Genomic DNA, 17,843 nt, shown 5'->3' on the forward strand with positions numbered 1-17,843 from the left:
GATGAAGTCCTAGATGTCACAGGCATGGGTGATATTGACTTAGTTACTTCAGTCGGATCTACTTGGACTTTGAGAGACATGAGAGTCATTCCAGGCTTGAAGAAAATGCTTATTTCAGTCGGGCAGCTGGATGATCAAAGTCACGAGTTTAAGTTTGGTAGTGGACAGTGGAAGGTAATTAAGGGAAATTTAGTAGTTGCACATGGCAAGAAGAGGGGCTCATTATGCATGGTCAGTGTACCGCATAAGGGAGAGGTTATCCCAGTTCAGAAGAAGACCAAGATCCGGTTCACAGAATCTCGTGGGTAGAAGAAGGTTTGCTTTGTAGAAGGCAAACCCAGAGTCACAAGTCAGATTCAGGTTGAACGTGCTAGAAAAAGTTCAGTAAAACCAGTCAGGGGCATTCGTGGCAGTGGGAGCACGGGTTGTGCTTCAGTCAGAGTTACCAGACGACAGTGGGTTAAGAGAACCAGTATTCTAGCTGTCAAAGTCTCTCCAGTTGATTATCTGCTTTATTCGGAGAGTGTTTGTTCTCAGAATGTTCCAGGATCAGGCAGTTCGTGTCAGTGGGAGCCGACAGGGATAGAGAATGAGTCACGAGTAGTGACTGATGAGTTGAAGCTCAGTGGGAGCTTCAACGAGCCTTCAGGTTAATTGATGAGAAGGCATCCCACAACCAGTAAAGCTGAAGAGTTTACAGAGGTACTTATGAATATGCAGTTGAATGGAGTGCAGTTTGAAGTCGTCAAAGCCTCCAAGTGGGAGATTGTTGGGTTGTGGAGGAGTTAACTAGAAAGTGTCAAAGCAACAGATAACTCAGATGACAAGATAACTCGTCGGGGTTATGCCTCAGAAGCAAGTGATAACCCAAATGACCAGATAACTCGTCTGGGTTATGCCTTAGCTACAACTGATAACCCAGATGCCCAGATAACTCATCTGGGTTGTGGCAACTGATAACCCAGATGTGGGTTGCGAAGTTCTTGTCTAGAGCTGAGGTTTGTTTGTTACTATAGCTTAAAGTCAACAACCCTAATTGTATCCCCTATAAATACTTCTCATTCATGTACTGTAACTTTTGAGCACCTAATACAAAGAAGAACTAGTTGTGGAGAGTGGATGTAGGTCAGATTAGACCGAACCACTATAACTCTTGTGTTCTTGTTCTTGTGATTTAGAGTGTGTGAGTGTGTGTGCTTGATGTAGATTGTTCTAGTATTCGTGTGATTCGTGTTCTGACCCTAACAGATACAATCATAAAAATGGTTACAACTTACAAACCTACGAGGAGACAATCATAAAAATGTTCTCACACTGGTTTGGTTGTGCACCTCTAAAGCTATACATATAATAGGGTTTGGCGAGGATAAGATGTGACAAACCTTTCCTCTATCCCGGAAGACACACAAGCCCAACTCTATATCACTAGTATAGTACTTTAAGACTAATATATAAACATAAGTAAATCAAACAGTACCTAGATCGAAAGTGGCGATCCTCAAGCAATGCTTCGATGAAAGAATTTGATCCCCCTGCAATTATTGGCAGCTTCTTTCTCCCAACAATTGATTCCAAGGCAAGGCAAGTGAAGCCTCTGGGATGAAGTTTTCAGCAGTGAAATCGGTTTCGGGATCAACAAATCCAAGGAGATGGTTTGGCACGTTTTCTTTTGGAAATTTAACGACGGAGTAGGTGGGTATTTGCACCAAGGGCGCTAGAGCCATCTTGCACATCATTTTTTGGTTAATGTATGACATCATTTTTTTGTTAATGCATGTGAGAAAGAGGGTGGTTTGTGACGGCGGTGGGTGGTTTGGGACAGTTATGATGACTGTAGGTTGTGGCTGTGAATAATATTTATGATTAGCATATATAGCATGAATATCCTCACTTTCATAGACTTTTTAATAATTATTTTAAGGTATAGAGTATTATAATAACTAGGTGTTTACCCTCTCGCGCGTTGCGGCGGAAATATCTGGTATTCCTATGAGCATGTTGATGTTTATTTTGGGCTTGCGTATGAACACACAAACTCGCTTTCGGATGATAAATATACATAACACCATGTATTATAATCTACTATACACTTATAGATGTCACTCTTTTGATAAAATATGTTACATTGTTCTGTCATTATGTCACTAATTTGATTATTACATCAAATATACACATGGCAATGATATTACAACTCACTTGTATATGTGTACTCAGAGATGAAATAGATTGGTTGTGTATTTCGCCTGATCATCTCATGGCAGATATCCTTATCTTTGGTGTTGCTTCACTGTTGCAAAATAGAGCATGTTGGCATACATAAATGGTAATATCTTCAAACATGAATCCTATCAAAAGTAACATAAGAGGAACGTAGCGAACAATGCAAAAGACAACATTAGACGAAAAAAGAAATCCATATTAATATGAGAATGTAAAAAAGGAACCCAAAAATGGAGCAACACTGGTAGATGTAGCAAACAAATGTAAGACACAATATAAGAGGTAAAAACTTGAAACATCTTGAACCTATTTGAGGTAGTGTTGGACCTAGGTTCAAGATAGTATTAAAAAAATTAAAAGGTCAACTTGGATGACCAATGCGTCAAAGTCAAACCTGAGCCATAACAGCTGGTATGGAGCAGAACTGAATGCCTCCTTTGTGCCATAGAAAGAGTACCGTACAATCTCATAAAAATGAATCTTTTGAAAATGTGTAACTCGCCCTAATGAATTACTAATCAAGAAACAGTAGTTACAACCACCCAAGACTTTCCTCGGTTGGACTCTAACTGATCACTAAAGAGCTAATAAGAGGATGTTTTTGAACCTGTATTTAGAATCTAAACGATAAATAAATAGAAGGTAGATTAACAACCTCAAGATAACTATACAGAATCCCCACACCACATACCATCTTGAACCCATTCGAGGTTGTGTCGCTGAAATATTAATATCTTCATTTGTTTGCTACGCTATTAACCAAATGGGGCTACATTTAAACATATTTGGACCTAGGTTTTACTTTTATTCACACCCAAAGACACTAATAATCCTAAGAATAACAATTTATATCATGAATCCACAGTAATAAACTAATAATCCTAAGAGTACTATTGGACCCAGTATGGCCTTAACAACTTCTTTTTACGTAATATGGCAAGTGATTTCAGTATATGTGAAAAAGATGTGCGGAAATGGAAATCAGACTTTCAAGAAACAAGACCTACAGAACTATCAAGTTTATATCAGTTTGAAACAAATTAATTTAACAAGGTGATTGTAAGATTATTATCTAATACAAATGAATCTTGATTTCTGTGGGTGAGAAGAGCAGTGGAGTTTGGGTGTTTGTATGTGAATGCTAAGCTTCAAACTCAAGTATCTTCTGCCTCTCGAGCCTTCTATTTATAGACGGCTTTGGACATGAATAAACAATTGTTTATTCATGCAATAAGTCCTGCGTAAAGTAGCAATTTGACATATTCATTGAATCCATCTGTCACACCCCCAAAAATCCCACACGCGGAGTACCACCGCTTGGAGGCGTGACTGACCAGGATCAAACCATCAATTATATCAAACATAGCATTTAATAGTAATCATAAGTATAATTGATGTTCAAAACCAAACGTTATATATGTAGCGGAAGCATTAAATGTAAAACCCAAATCATAAGTATCAATGTGTGAATGTAAAAGTGTTTAATATGCATTCATATGTCCTTGTCCACAACGACCCGCTTCTCCTCTGGTGCAAGCTCCAAAAATACCTAAGGTCCTGCAAGGCATGCAGCAAATAATCAACAACTAGTTGAGCGAGTTCACAGAAAGTAAATGCGTAATAGTAAGTTCGTTTGTAATAGGTGGCTCTTCTGGGCCGATTGTATGTTCTATTGGTGGTGGTGTTCCACGTTACTTGTGGTGGTGTTCCACGTTTCCTGTGGTGGTGTTCCACGTTTCCTTAACCACTAGACTACTCGTAACTATAGGTATCCTTCACAACCGAGGATAGTGATGTGGTAGTCTAGTCATAGTGTCAATAGAGTATCTAATCAACCTTTCAATCCCATTCCCAACACCCCGGGAACCCCATGCCTTGGTAAGAGTGTGAACTCACCTTGGGTTGCTCGGCAGGCACACTAAGAGAGCAGGTAGCAGTAATTGTTCAATCACGTCCTAACATGTTTATCATACAAGTCAGGTTCGATTCACGTTGAGCACGTATGGTTACACAGAGTTAACAAGCAAGCACACAAAACATGGCCCAAACAAAACCAAATCAAATCATGCGAGTGTCCGTTCGTGCGAGTGGGCAACTGGTCCGGGTGGCATTTCGTGCGGACAGTCAGTCCGTCCGGATTGACAGTTCGTGCGGACTGTCAGTTCGTGCGGATGACATTGTGCAGTCCGTGCGGGTGTCAGCTCGTCCGGATTGGACCATGACAGCTCGTCCGGATTGGACCATCCGTGCGGATAGATAGTTTAGTTCGTGCGGTTGTTAATTCGTACGGATGACAGTTCAGTTCGTGCGGACTAGCAGTTTAGTTCATGCGGTTGGACAATTCGTCCGGTTTACAATCCGTCCGGATTGACAGTTCGTCCGGATCGGAATTCGTGCAATCGGTTACCACTAATCAATGGTTTCCATACTTATCGTTTTATCAATTAACAAAATTCTAACCATATAGCTAACACCAACAAGATCAAACCAACAAAATTCACATGTTTATCAAGAACCCTAATTGAGCATATCCGAATTACCAAACATGTCCGGCCGATCATCAAGCATGTCCGGCCGGTTAACATTCAAATCAAAACATAACAAAGCCGATCCTATTAACCGATTTCATGCAACAGCCGATTAACAATTTTCATCAACAACAAACCCGATTATATAACCTGTCCGACCGATTAACAAGCATATCCGGCCGATCCACAAACATGTTCGACCGGTTATCTCACGAATTTATTAACCTATTACCATGTCCGATTCACAACAATCATCATCATATAACAATTCCGCACATATAACATGTTAATCGATTATCAGACATCGATTCCTATCCATCAAACCTATCCGGTCGATCAGTTCTAACATGTCCGACCGATTCAACAACACATTCAGCCGATTAACACACAATTCAAATAAAGCAATTCAATTAAAACACTAACCGATCGGTCGAGGGTAATCCAAATCGGAATCGATTTCCGGTTGCTTGTGCCGTCCGGTTATGCGTGAGAGAGAGAGGTTAGCTAGGGTTTGTGTGTGTTGTGAGTTTTGGTAACAAATGAGAACAAGCAAGTCCCTAATGTGTTTAACTTGTGCGCATAAGGGAGTGGGCCGGCCCATCCGCTTGGGCTGCCCTTGGGCCAAGTGTGTTGTGCGATCCGATTTAATAATAACAAACACATTAAATACGTAATACACGTAGCACATAATAACATATCATTTATTTAGATCAAAGCTCGTAATCATAACACGTTCACATACGTTACACAAGATAGGTCTAAAGTCCGAGTTGTCACATTATCCCCAACTAATTGGAAATTTCGTCCCGAAATTTGGTATGCACTTACTGAGGAAGCTAGGTAAGTTCAAACGTTTACTGATTTTCCTGGGGTGTCACATCCTCCCCCCGTTGATCTGGAATTTCGTCCCGAAATTCCGAAGTAGTAGCTTCGGCCTCAGTAGTGGTTGCCTTGTTCCCGAATAACTGGGGGTACTTTTCTGTCATCCTGTCTTCGCGTTCCCAGGTGTACTCTGGGCCACGTTTGGAGTTCCAACGAACTCGGACAAGAGGGATTCTCTTGTGTTTGAGGACCTTCACATCCCGGTCCGTGATTTCTACTGGTTCCTCAACGAACTGTAACCGCTCGTCGATAGTGAGTTCCTTAAAAGGAATGATAAGGTTTTCATCAGATAGACACTTCTTTAAGTTCGATACGTGAAAGACATTGTGAACTACCCCGAGTTCAGCTGGTAATTTCAACTTGTAGGCTACCTTGCCAATCTTTTCTATGATTTCGAAGGGTCCGACGTACCGCGGATTCAGTTTGCCCCGTTTGCCAAAACGTACCACACCCTTCCAGGGTGAGACTTTCAATAAAACCCGGTCCCCGACCTCAAATTCCAAAGGCTTTCTACGCTTGTCCGCGTAGGCTTTCTGACGGTCGCGTGCTGCCGCCATGCGTTGTCGTATCTGTGCAATCTTTTCTGCGGCGTCCACTACAATCTCTGGACCCGTGATCTGACTATCTCCCACCTCTGCCCAGCAGAGTGGTGACCGGCATTTACGCCCGTACAATGCCTCGAATGGAGCGGCTTGAATGCTGGTGTGATAGCTATTATTGTAAGAGAACTCCACCAAAGGGAGGTGCTTTTCCCAGCCGTTGCCGAAATCGATGACGCATGCCCGAAGCATGTCTTCAAGTGTTTGAATCGTACGCTCAGACTGCCCATCCGTCTGAGGGTGATATGCTGTGCTCATGTCTAGTCGTGAGCCGAAAGACTTATGCATCGCTTGCCATAGTTCTGACGTGAATCGTGCATCGCGATCCGAAATGATAGATGTGGGCACTCCGTGCCTCGAAACAACTTCCTTAAGGTAAACGTCTGCGAGTGTGGAGAACTTATCTGTTTCCTTTATAGGTAGGAAGTGTGCAGACTTGGTGAGTCGATCAACTATGACCCATATTGTGTCGTTCCCACGCTGAAATCTAGGTAAGCCTGTAACGAAATCCATGGAAATTTCTTCCCATTTCCATTGAGGTATATTAGGCTGCTGCAGTAGGCCAGCTGGTTTCTGATATTCGACCTTGACTCTCGCACAGGTCAAGCATTTTCCAACGTACGTAGCGATGTGGGCCTTCATACTAGGCCACCAATAGGTAGTGCTGATGTCGTGGTACATTTTATCCGACCCTGGATGTACCGAATAGCGAGACTTGTGAGCTTCATCCATCACAAGTTCGCGTAGACCGCCATAAAGAGGGACCCAAATCCGGCCCGTTACATAGTAGGCGCCGTCTGCCTTCTGTTCCATCTGCTGTCGTGAGCCACGTAAGGCTTCAGCCTTGACATTTTCGGGCTTCAATGCTTCTACCTGAGCATTTCGTATCTGTGTAGGAAGGCTAGACTGAATCGTAAGCTGTAGCGCTCGCACGCGCCGTGGTAGAGTGTCTTTCCGACTGAGGGCATCAGCCACAACATTGGCCTTGCCTGGATGATACTTAATAGCACATTCGTAGTCGTTAAGTAGCTCGACCCATCTTCGTTGACGCATGTTCAAATCCTTCTGCTTAAGAATATGCTCGAGACTCCTGTGATCGGTGTAAATCGTGCACCTGGTACCGTACAGGTAGTGTCGCCATATCTTAAGCGCGAAAACAACAGCTCCCAGCTCTAAGTCGTGCGTCGTGTAGTTCCGTTCATGAACCTTTAGCTGACGAGAGGCGTAGGCAATAACTTTATCTCTCTGCATAAGTACGCAACCCAGACCCTGTATTGATGCATCACAATATACTACGAAGTCATCTGTGCCCTCTGGCAATGAAAGAATAGGTGCGCTGCAAAGCCTATCCTTCAGATACTGAAAAGCAGTTTCCTGCGTGTTGCCCCAACGGTAGGTGACACCCTTCTGTGTCAGTAGCGTAAGCGGCTGAGCAATCTTCGAAAAGTCTCTAATAAACCGTCTGTAGTAACCTGCCAGACCCAAGAATTGACGTATTTCCGTTGGCGTACGCGGTGCAGGCCAGTTCCTGATCGAATCTACCTTGGATGGATCGACATGGATCCCATCCTTGTTTACCACATGGCCTAAGAAGTGGACTTCTCGAAGCCAGAAGTCGCATTTAGAAAGTTTGGCGTACAGCTGTTCCTTCCGAAGGAGTTCCAAAATAAGACGAAGATGCTGCTCGTGTTCCTCCTGACTCTTGGAGTAAATCAGGATGTCGTCGATGAATACTATGACGAACTTGTCGAGATAGGGTTTGCACACCCTGTTCATAAGATCCATGAATACAGCAGGCGCGTTCGTTAACCCGAATGGCATGACCAGAAACTCGTAGTGACCGTAACGAGTTCTGAAGGCTGTCTTGGAGACGTCCTCATCCCGGACTCTCAACTGATGGTACCCCGACCTCAAGTCTATCTTCGAATAGTAGCACGACCCTTGCAACTGGTCGAATAAGTCGTCGATGCGCGGAAGAGGATAACGGTTCTTCACCGTCACCTTGTTGAGTTCACGGTAGTCGATGCACATCCTGAATGTACCGTCCTTCTTTTTCACGAAAAGTACTGGAGCTCCCCAAGGCGAAGAGCTTGGACGTATAAAGCCCTTTTCCAAGAGCTCTTGTAGCTGCTTTGACAGTTCCTCCAATTCTGATGGAGCTAGACGATATGGTGCGCGAGCTATGGGTGCTGCTCCCGGAGCGAGCTCGATCTGAAATTCGACCTGACGGTGAGGCGGTAGTCCAGGTAAGTCTTCAGGGAACACCTGAGGATAGTCACGTACAACTGGTATATCTTCCAGTTTCCTTTCCTTTGCTGAAGCGTCTGTGACGAGTGCCAGAATGGCAGTGTGCCCCTTTCGTAAACATTTCTGCGCTTTCAAGAAAGAGATGATGCCTACCACTGCACCACTCTTGTCGCCTTGAACTTCGAGAGGTTCCTGACCCGAACGAGGAATACGAATGATCTTTTCACTGCATAAGATCTCTGCCTGGTGTTGGGATAACCAATCCATCCCAATCACGACGTCGAAGCTACCCAAAACTATGGGAATGAGATCAATAGAGAAGGCTTGACCGGCTAAGATAAGATTACAACCCTGAACTACGTGCGTGGCTTCTAAACTTTTACCGTTAGCTAACTCTACTACGTGTTTGGTGGGTAAAAGTGTTGGTGCACGTTTTAGCAGTTGACACATTTTCACAGACATATAGCTTGTATCCGCACCCGAATCAAATAAAACAGTAACGTAAATATTGTCGAGGAGAAACTTACCCATAACAACGTTGGGATCGTTCACTGCATCGCCTCGACCTAGCACAAAAGCACGACCACGAGCTTCATTGCCGTTGTTGTTGTTGTTCCCGCCGTTATTGTTGCCGTTGCCCTGGTTGTTATTGTTGTTGCGATTTTGGTTCAACTGAGGGCAATCGCGTTTAAAGTGACCTTCAGCCCCACACTGGAAACATCCCCGGTTTCCACGCTGTGGTGGCTGCTGCTGGTTCTGTGGAGCTGGCGGTGGGAGTTGCTGGTTCTGATTTGCAGGCCGTGGACTCCTACAGTCTTTAGCCTCATGACCCATCTTGAGGCATCTTTGACAACGAACCTTATTACACTGGCCACTGTGATGTTTGTTGCAGGTGTTACACTTCGGGAGGTTTCCTCGATACCCTCCCTGTTTATGGCTGCTAGAGGAGTGCTGACTTGGACTCTGGTAGCTGTCTGTCTTTCGCTGCTGAGACTGCGACTGCACTGAAGCTGACCCCTTGCTAGAATCCCCCTCCCATTTTCTTTTACTTTCACTGGGAGTAGCAAGTGTAGTAGAAGCAGTAGCGGTAGTGGTAGCACTGATACGCTTTGGCAGTTTGCCCTGGTCTACTGCCTGATCTGTGATGCGGTGTGCAAGGCGCTGAATTTCCTGGATGTTGTTGAGGTTAGCCGACGTCACGTGGCTCTGGATTTCTGGCGCCAAACCCTTGAGATACAACTCAATGCGCTTGTATGGTGGGTCTACCATGGTTGGACACAGCACAGCCAACTCATTCGACCTCTTGGTGTAAGCTTCAATTTCTGAACCCACCATCTTCAAATTGTACAACTCATCCTCCAACTTGTGGATGTCTTCTCTTGTGCAATATTCCCTCTTAATCAATTCTTTGAACTCATTCCAGGGTGTGGCGTTAGCAGCTGCCAACCCTAAGATCTGTACTTGCGCATTCCACCAGGTGAGCGCAATCCCTTCAAGTGTGCCGGTGGCGAACTTCACCCTGCGAGCCTCAGGGCATTCACACATTTCGAAAACCGACTCGAGCTTTTCAAACCAGTGGAGGAGTCCAACTGCTCCTTCCGTGCCACTGAACGAGCTAGGACGACAGTCCATGAAATTCTTGAAAGTGCACCCAGGTTGTTGCTGAGCGGGTTGACCTGCTTGTGCGGCTGCAACCGCCGCAGCAACGAGAGCCTCTAGCTGGGCTTGTGTCATGGTGATTCGTGCGGCCATTGATCTTCACATCCAAGGCAACATAAGTGAGAAAAGTTCGCGAATAGTGCGATGACAGAAGAGTGTAAGCACATAAGTATTCTCAGGCAATAACAAGTTGTGAGCAAGTAACGTAAGCATACTACGAGCAAAGTTCTATGCAATTCTAGCATGTAGACAATAAACTTAGACCTTATTACCTAGAATGTCGAGTCTTGCACGTGGAGCGAAGCGTCGTTGTGGATCGTTGAGAGCACTGTTCTGGTTATAGTCTGGTTTTAATAAAAACGTTTTTCCATATTAAAACCAAGTTCTCTATAACCAATGGCTCTGATACCAATCTGTCACACCCCCAAAAATCCCACACGCGGAGTACCACCGCTTGGAGGCGTGACTGACCAGGATCAAACCATCAATTATATCAAACATAGCATTTAATAGTAATCATAAGTATAATTGATGTTCAAAACCAAACGTTATATATGTAGCGGAAGCATTAAATGTAAAACCCAAATCATAAGTATCAATGTGTGAATGTAAAAGTGTTTAATATGCATTCATATGTCCTTGTCCACAACGACCCGCTTCTCCTCTGGTGCAAGCTCCAAAAATACCTAAGGTCCTGCAAGGCATGCAGCAAATAATCAACAACTAGTTGAGCGAGTTCACAGAAAGTAAATGCGTAATAGTAAGTTCGTTTGTAATAGGTGGCTCTTCTGGGCCGATTGTATGTTCTATTGGTGGTGGTGTTCCACGTTACTTGTGGTGGTGTTCCACGTTTCCTGTGGTGGTGTTCCACGTTTCCTTAACCACTAGACTACTCGTAACTATAGGTATCCTTCACAACCGAGGATAGTGATGTGGTAGTCTAGTCATAGTGTCAATAGAGTATCTAATCAACCTTTCAATCCCATTCCCAACACCCCGGGAACCCCATGCCTTGGTAAGAGTGTGAACTCACCTTGGGTTGCTCGGCAGGCACACTAAGAGAGCAGGTAGCAGTAATTGTTCAATCACGTCCTAACATGTTTATCATACAAGTCAGGTTCGATTCACGTTGAGCACGTATGGTTACACAGAGTTAACAAGCAAGCACACAAAACATGGCCCAAACAAAACCAAATCAAATCATGCGAGTGTCCGTTCGTGCGAGTGGGCAACTGGTCCGGGTGGCATTTCGTGCGGACAGTCAGTCCGTCCGGATTGACAGTTCGTGCGGACTGTCAGTTCGTGCGGATGACATTGTGCAGTCCGTGCGGGTGTCAGCTCGTCCGGATTGGACCATGACAGCTCGTCCGGATTGGACCATCCGTGCGGATAGATAGTTTAGTTCGTGCGGTTGTTAATTCGTACGGATGACAGTTCAGTTCGTGCGGACTAGCAGTTTAGTTCATGCGGTTGGACAATTCGTCCGGTTTACAATCCGTCCGGATTGACAGTTCGTCCGGATCGGAATTCGTGCAATCGGTTACCACTAATCAATGGTTTCCATACTTATCGTTTTATCAATTAACAAAATTCTAACCATATAGCTAACACCAACAAGATCAAACCAACAAAATTCACATGTTTATCAAGAACCCTAATTGAGCATATCCGAATTACCAAACATGTCCGGCCGATCATCAAGCATGTCCGGCCGGTTAACATTCAAATCAAAACATAACAAAGCCGATCCTATTAACCGATTTCATGCAACAGCCGATTAACAATTTTCATCAACAACAAACCCGATTATATAACCTGTCCGACCGATTAACAAGCATATCCGGCCGATCCACAAACATGTTCGACCGGTTATCTCACGAATTTATTAACCTATTACCATGTCCGATTCACAACAATCATCATCATATAACAATTCCGCACATATAACATGTTAATCGATTATCAGACATCGATTCCTATCCATCAAACCTATCCGGTCGATCAGTTCTAACATGTCCGACCGATTCAACAACACATTCAGCCGATTAACACACAATTCAAATAAAGCAATTCAATTAAAACACTAACCGATCGGTCGAGGGTAATCCAAATCGGAATCGATTTCCGGTTGCTTGTGCCGTCCGGTTATGCGTGAGAGAGAGAGGTTAGCTAGGGTTTGTGTGTGTTGTGAGTTTTGGTAACAAATGAGAACAAGCAAGTCCCTAATGTGTTTAACTTGTGCGCATAAGGGAGTGGGCCGGCCCATCCGCTTGGGCTGCCCTTGGGCCAAGTGTGTTGTGCGATCCGATTTAATAATAACAAACACATTAAATACGTAATACACGTAGCACATAATAACATATCATTTATTTAGATCAAAGCTCGTAATCATAACACGTTCACATACGTTACACAAGATAGGTCTAAAGTCCGAGTTGTCACACCATCGTTCAAGTTGCATTTGTAATCATGAAAACCAATAATGTCATGCTTCGGTCATGGGTGGCAGGATAGAGTTGTGATTTTTAGACAAGTAGGTCTTTCATCAGAATTTCTGATAAACCACTTCATCAGAAATTCTGGTGAACAAATCATCAGAAAGTTTGATGATTAGAATTTGTCAGAAACTGATGATATTTCATCAGAAATATCATCAGATCCATCAGAAACGACCTTCTCTGATAATCCAAATCAACTCTTGATCAACTTGTGATTCTTTGTAGTAGATACTTTGCTTTTCAGTTGTCCCAACTGATTTTCTTCATCTTGCTGTGTTTTTCAGGACTGTTATCTTCTTCAGAGATCCAGTTGATTGAGATTTTCTTCAATACTTACAAATAAAGTTTCCTAATAGTTTCCCCCTAAGTATTGTAAGAAAATGAACTATCTCATGAATATAAAATTTCCAAACAATGGAAACTTAATACTTGCAAAATTTTAAACCAGTTGCTAAAGTTTTTCAAAAACAAATTACATAAAAGATGAAAATAAACAAGTTTTAATTCAGCTTCACTCTCTTATGCACATCTCCTGTAGGAGATATATTTGTTGCAGCTATCATACATGTCTTTGTACCATTCTCTTGCTTGAATCCATTCTTCAATCATTTGCTAAATTTGTTTCCTGCTTCCCTCCAAATTCTTTTCTATCTTCTGAAGATGTTCATGTCTCTTGTTCATGGTTTTTAAGATATACCTTAGGGTTTGATTTGAGTACTTACAGATATCAACACTTCTGAACAGAGCTTTGTTATTGTCTTGATCTCTAAAGATTACACCATATTCTTGTTCTCCATCTTTGCTCGTTTGTATAATGATGTCTCCAGATCTTGCATCATCCAGTATTTCTGAGGGAACTTTTGTCTTAGGTGATCTAAAGTACACCTTTTGTTGTGCACATGTTCATAATTGATGCATAGATCAAAGTCTGAAAAAGCCATTCTTTCAAATAGTGATATTCCAGCCTTTGATATGCCATTCAATGCCCTTCTGACCTCTTGGTTATTTTTCTTTTCCTTTTCATAGTGATCCTTCATGAACAAAATGTCCAAAGGATGCAACTGGTCAGCTAATTCTTCATCAGTCACCTTCTGTTCATCCCCCTTTTCTCTTTGAAGTGTGTATCTGTTTTGTACATAAGTTCCTCCTATATCATCAGTTGCAACTTTCACTTCATCCACCTTTAAAATTCTCCTTACCGGATTCTCATTGTGTTTGTGAATGCTGTATGGCCCTCTTTTCATTCTTTCTTCTCTAACCCCAGTCTGGTGGGAGATAGTGTTCTTGGTATTTCATCTTCTTTTGTCAAGTAGTAACTTACCAGATTGTATTCAGGAAACATCATTACATCTCTGGCAATTTCTTTGACCATGACAGACTTGGTTTCTGAGATTTTTCTCTTAACAATCTTTGACTTTGCCTCTAACTCACCTTCTTGTTCCCATTCCTTCATTGTTTGTATATTCATATATTTGCTTATTGCTGAGTTATAAGATATTGTTGGATTTGGAACAACAGCTAGCATTTTCAAATTTGTAATGACTTGAGGTTTTGCAGCTGCTAGTCTTTTCAGCATTTCTTCTTTTGGGATATTTGGAGGTGGTCCCATCATTGTGGTATCAGCTTTGGTGATTGGTGTGGTTGACGATTGTTGAGGAGTTGACTTTGGAGCTTTCTGATGTGAGCTTGAAACCGGAATTTCCTTCATGAGTTTTTGAGGATCCACTTTGGCTAAACTTGCAACATTGAATTGCATTTTCTCCATTAGTTGTTGTGTTTCTCTTACCAGTTTTGAGTTGCTGGCCATGTTTTTCTGAACTTGGTTGAATTCAGCTTGTGTTTTCTTCTGATTTTCAGCCCATTCTTTTGACAGCTTTTCAAGGGCATCTATGATGCTGTTATTACTTGCCCTTAGAATGGTAATTTCTTCTTCCAAAACTTTATTTCCACTTCTTGACTGTCTTGACTCCATCACATTCACAACTTGTGTTTTGATCTTTTCTATTTCTGTGAGAATCATTTGGATTTCTGATGCAGAAATGTTGAGTTCTGGTGCTTTTTCTTTCATCTTCTGAAGGGACTTTAGTGCTTCAGTGTTATCAGCAGTCTGTTTCTTTATTGCTTCCACTGATTCTGATAATGTCTTCATTTCAGCCCTTTGACCTTGTATCTCTGACAACAACATATCAAGATTTTCTTCCACTGGATTTCTTTTGCAGATTTTGTAAACTTTTTCCAACATAGTTTCCAGATTTTCTTGATTCATGGGGTTTTCAGGGATATTTGGAACAACAGATGTTCCTGCTAACATTCCAGCTGCAAACACATTTGCTGCTGTTTTGGAAATGATAGGGTCACTTTTTGCTTTACCAGAATTTGGTGCAGCATCAAGTTTACCAGTATCATCTCCACCAGTGGTGAGTGACATACTCTCATCCTGGATTTCCTTATGTCCTTGAATCACATCAAGATGTGATTCTCCATAAGTTTTTAAGGTAAACATATTACCTTTTTCCAGATTTCCTTGATCAGTTTCCTGATCTCTATCTGTTGAGACCTCATACTCCTCCTCATTTTCTGATTCAGAGTTGCGATTAAAAGCACTAGTAACCTCTTTATCAATATCAGTTTCTTTATGTTCTAAGTTGTAAGAAACATTTACTGAACTTTCTGAGTTAGTTTGTTTTGAGTGAGTATCAACTAAAACAGTTCTTGAGAAAGATGTACCCGCGATATGAGATTCATCATGATGTATTACTTCCGTTGTTTCAATTTCAGTGCCACCAAATTGAGCTTCTTCATGAATTCTTCCAGCAATATGTGATTCTGCATGATGTTCTTGTGCTGTCTCTTGTAGTATATCAAAATCTGGATGAATTCTTCCTTCATGAATTTGATCATTCTCAGCATTATCTGGTGAGTTGGTAATCATCAGAATTCTTTCTCCTCCTGCTTCTTTTGATGATCTTGACCTTTGTTCTTCATCTCCTTCCAGTGATGAAGAGCATTTGAAAACTTCTCTGCTGGCTCTTTCTGTTGTGGAGTCTGATTTGGTTAGAAGAGTCTCATGTTGTATTCTGAACTGTGAATCTTGTGAAATGAAACATAGCATGCTTTCTGGTAATATAGGAATATCTTTGTCAGATTCCCATCCATGATTAGAACTCCAGGCCTTCATTGTGTTTGATCACCATAGATTTTCCAGAATTGGAATTTCCATTTCTCCTGAAGCAAACGTTTCAGAAATGAAAATAGAAATTAATCTCGGATATGGCAGATGTGAGATTATTTTTCCATTTTTGGTGATGATTGACCTTTTGATCAGGTTAAAAATTTCTAATCCATAATCAATTCTGAACCCAGTTATGAGTCCATACATGATTGTTAGAGTAGCTTGATTAATCTGATCAGTTCCTCCAATTTTTGAAGTGAGACATTTGTTTAATACTTCCATCATCACTTGCCATATTGCTGGTAGTTCATTTCTTCTGATTGAACCAATTTTGTTGATCTTCTTGTTCTTGTAACCAAGCCCAACAATAAAGCTTAATAGCTCTTTTTGCTTGGTGCTTCAACATAGTTATCAAGAATAGGTAGTTCAAGCCATTCTCTTACCCTTGCAGGAGTTAATGTTACGAAAACATTTTCCCATACATCGGCAGAGAGTTGGTTTTCTTCAACTTCATCAAAGGTGTGAACAAATTGTTGTAGCAACTTTTCTGGTACTTTTTTCTCTTTTGTTAGAGCTCCTGAAATTGGACAGTTCATGAGATATTCTATCAGAAGTTGACATCTCACATCATATTCTGAATGCTCTGTATTCATCAGCAAATTGTTTTCCTTCATTGGCAGAAATTTATTGTCTTCAATGAAAGGTACATCATGTTGAACAATTGGGATGTTGAGATTTACTTCGGCCATTTTTGAAGTTTGTGAATTAGGGTTTGAAATTTAGGGATTTTTGAGTGAGGAACAAAGTTTGCTTTGGTTTAGAATTTGTGAGAAAGGTATGATTTTTGAAATTTCTGCTAAGGGCTATATAGTGAAGATTTTTAGCAGAATGTTGTGGGTTTATGGAGTTGAGAGGATATGGAACGTGTCATGTAGTGGCGGTTAAAGGATCATTAATTGTCTTTTATACCGTTTGATCATGGGATGTCAGTTTTTGATTCATGATATAACCGTTAGATCGTGGGTATCAAGACTTTAATGATGATTAATCGTGTGATCGTGGTTGTGCCCTTTCAACTTGTTCTTTTTGTAGTTTCACTGAAGTGCTTCATCTGAATTTAGATTTGAAAAACATTATCGGTTGTATGACACATTTCCATCTTTGTGGACCCTACTCTTTTGAGGAGGTCCAATTAGCTTTCTTCATCTTCATCCTTTCTTTTCTTGCAAGTCAAAATTCCATGTCTTCAGTCAAAAAAAATTTCTGTTGAGGAATATGTATTTCCTTTGATCATCCTCCTCTTTTTTTTGATCAAATAAAGTCAACAGAAGTCAACAGAATTTGATATGTTTTTCCCCCTAAATTTGTCACCTTTTTTTTTTTTGCAATCAATCCTTCCTGTTTGTCAAGAAAAATTACTTTTCATGTTTTGTATCAAATTTTTCAGTTTTATCTGGTGAATTTGAATCAAATTCTGATGATTTGATGAAGTTTCTGATAGATTTTATCAGATTCTGATGATTTATTATATCCTATCAGATTTCATTTGATTCTTACCAGATTTTCCTTGTTAGTTAAAAAAAAATTTACTTATAAAGCAAGACTTAAAGCAAAACATGTAGCATTTTATACAAACATATATATACTACATACCATCTACACATATAAGATCTATTCATGAAAGGTTTTAATCAATATCTATTCCATCTCCATATTCAATCTCAAGAAGTACCCATTGTTCGGTTACTAAACCAAAATTTTTATTTGTTGGTCTAAGTAAAGCTATGCTTGCATTTTGTTGAAGAACCAGCTCTGCTCTTTGATAACCAGCAGGAATTCCACCAAAGCCCAGTTAACTTGTGATTATCTTCATCAGAAAGCGAGGATACATCAAAAATGGCTTACTTGACCACATGTTGCTTGCAAAGTCTCTCATTAAATAATAAGAGAAGTTGTAAGGAACTTTCAATGTGACAGCTTGGCAAATTTCTAATAACTTATTAGATGCTTTATGATGATTTATGGTCTTCCTCGAGAA

The sequence above is a fragment of the Helianthus annuus genome, chromosome 7, assembly GCF_002127325.2.
Source record: "Helianthus annuus cultivar XRQ/B chromosome 7, HanXRQr2.0-SUNRISE, whole genome shotgun sequence".
Lineage (NCBI taxonomy): Eukaryota > Viridiplantae > Streptophyta > Magnoliopsida > Asterales > Asteraceae > Helianthus > Helianthus annuus.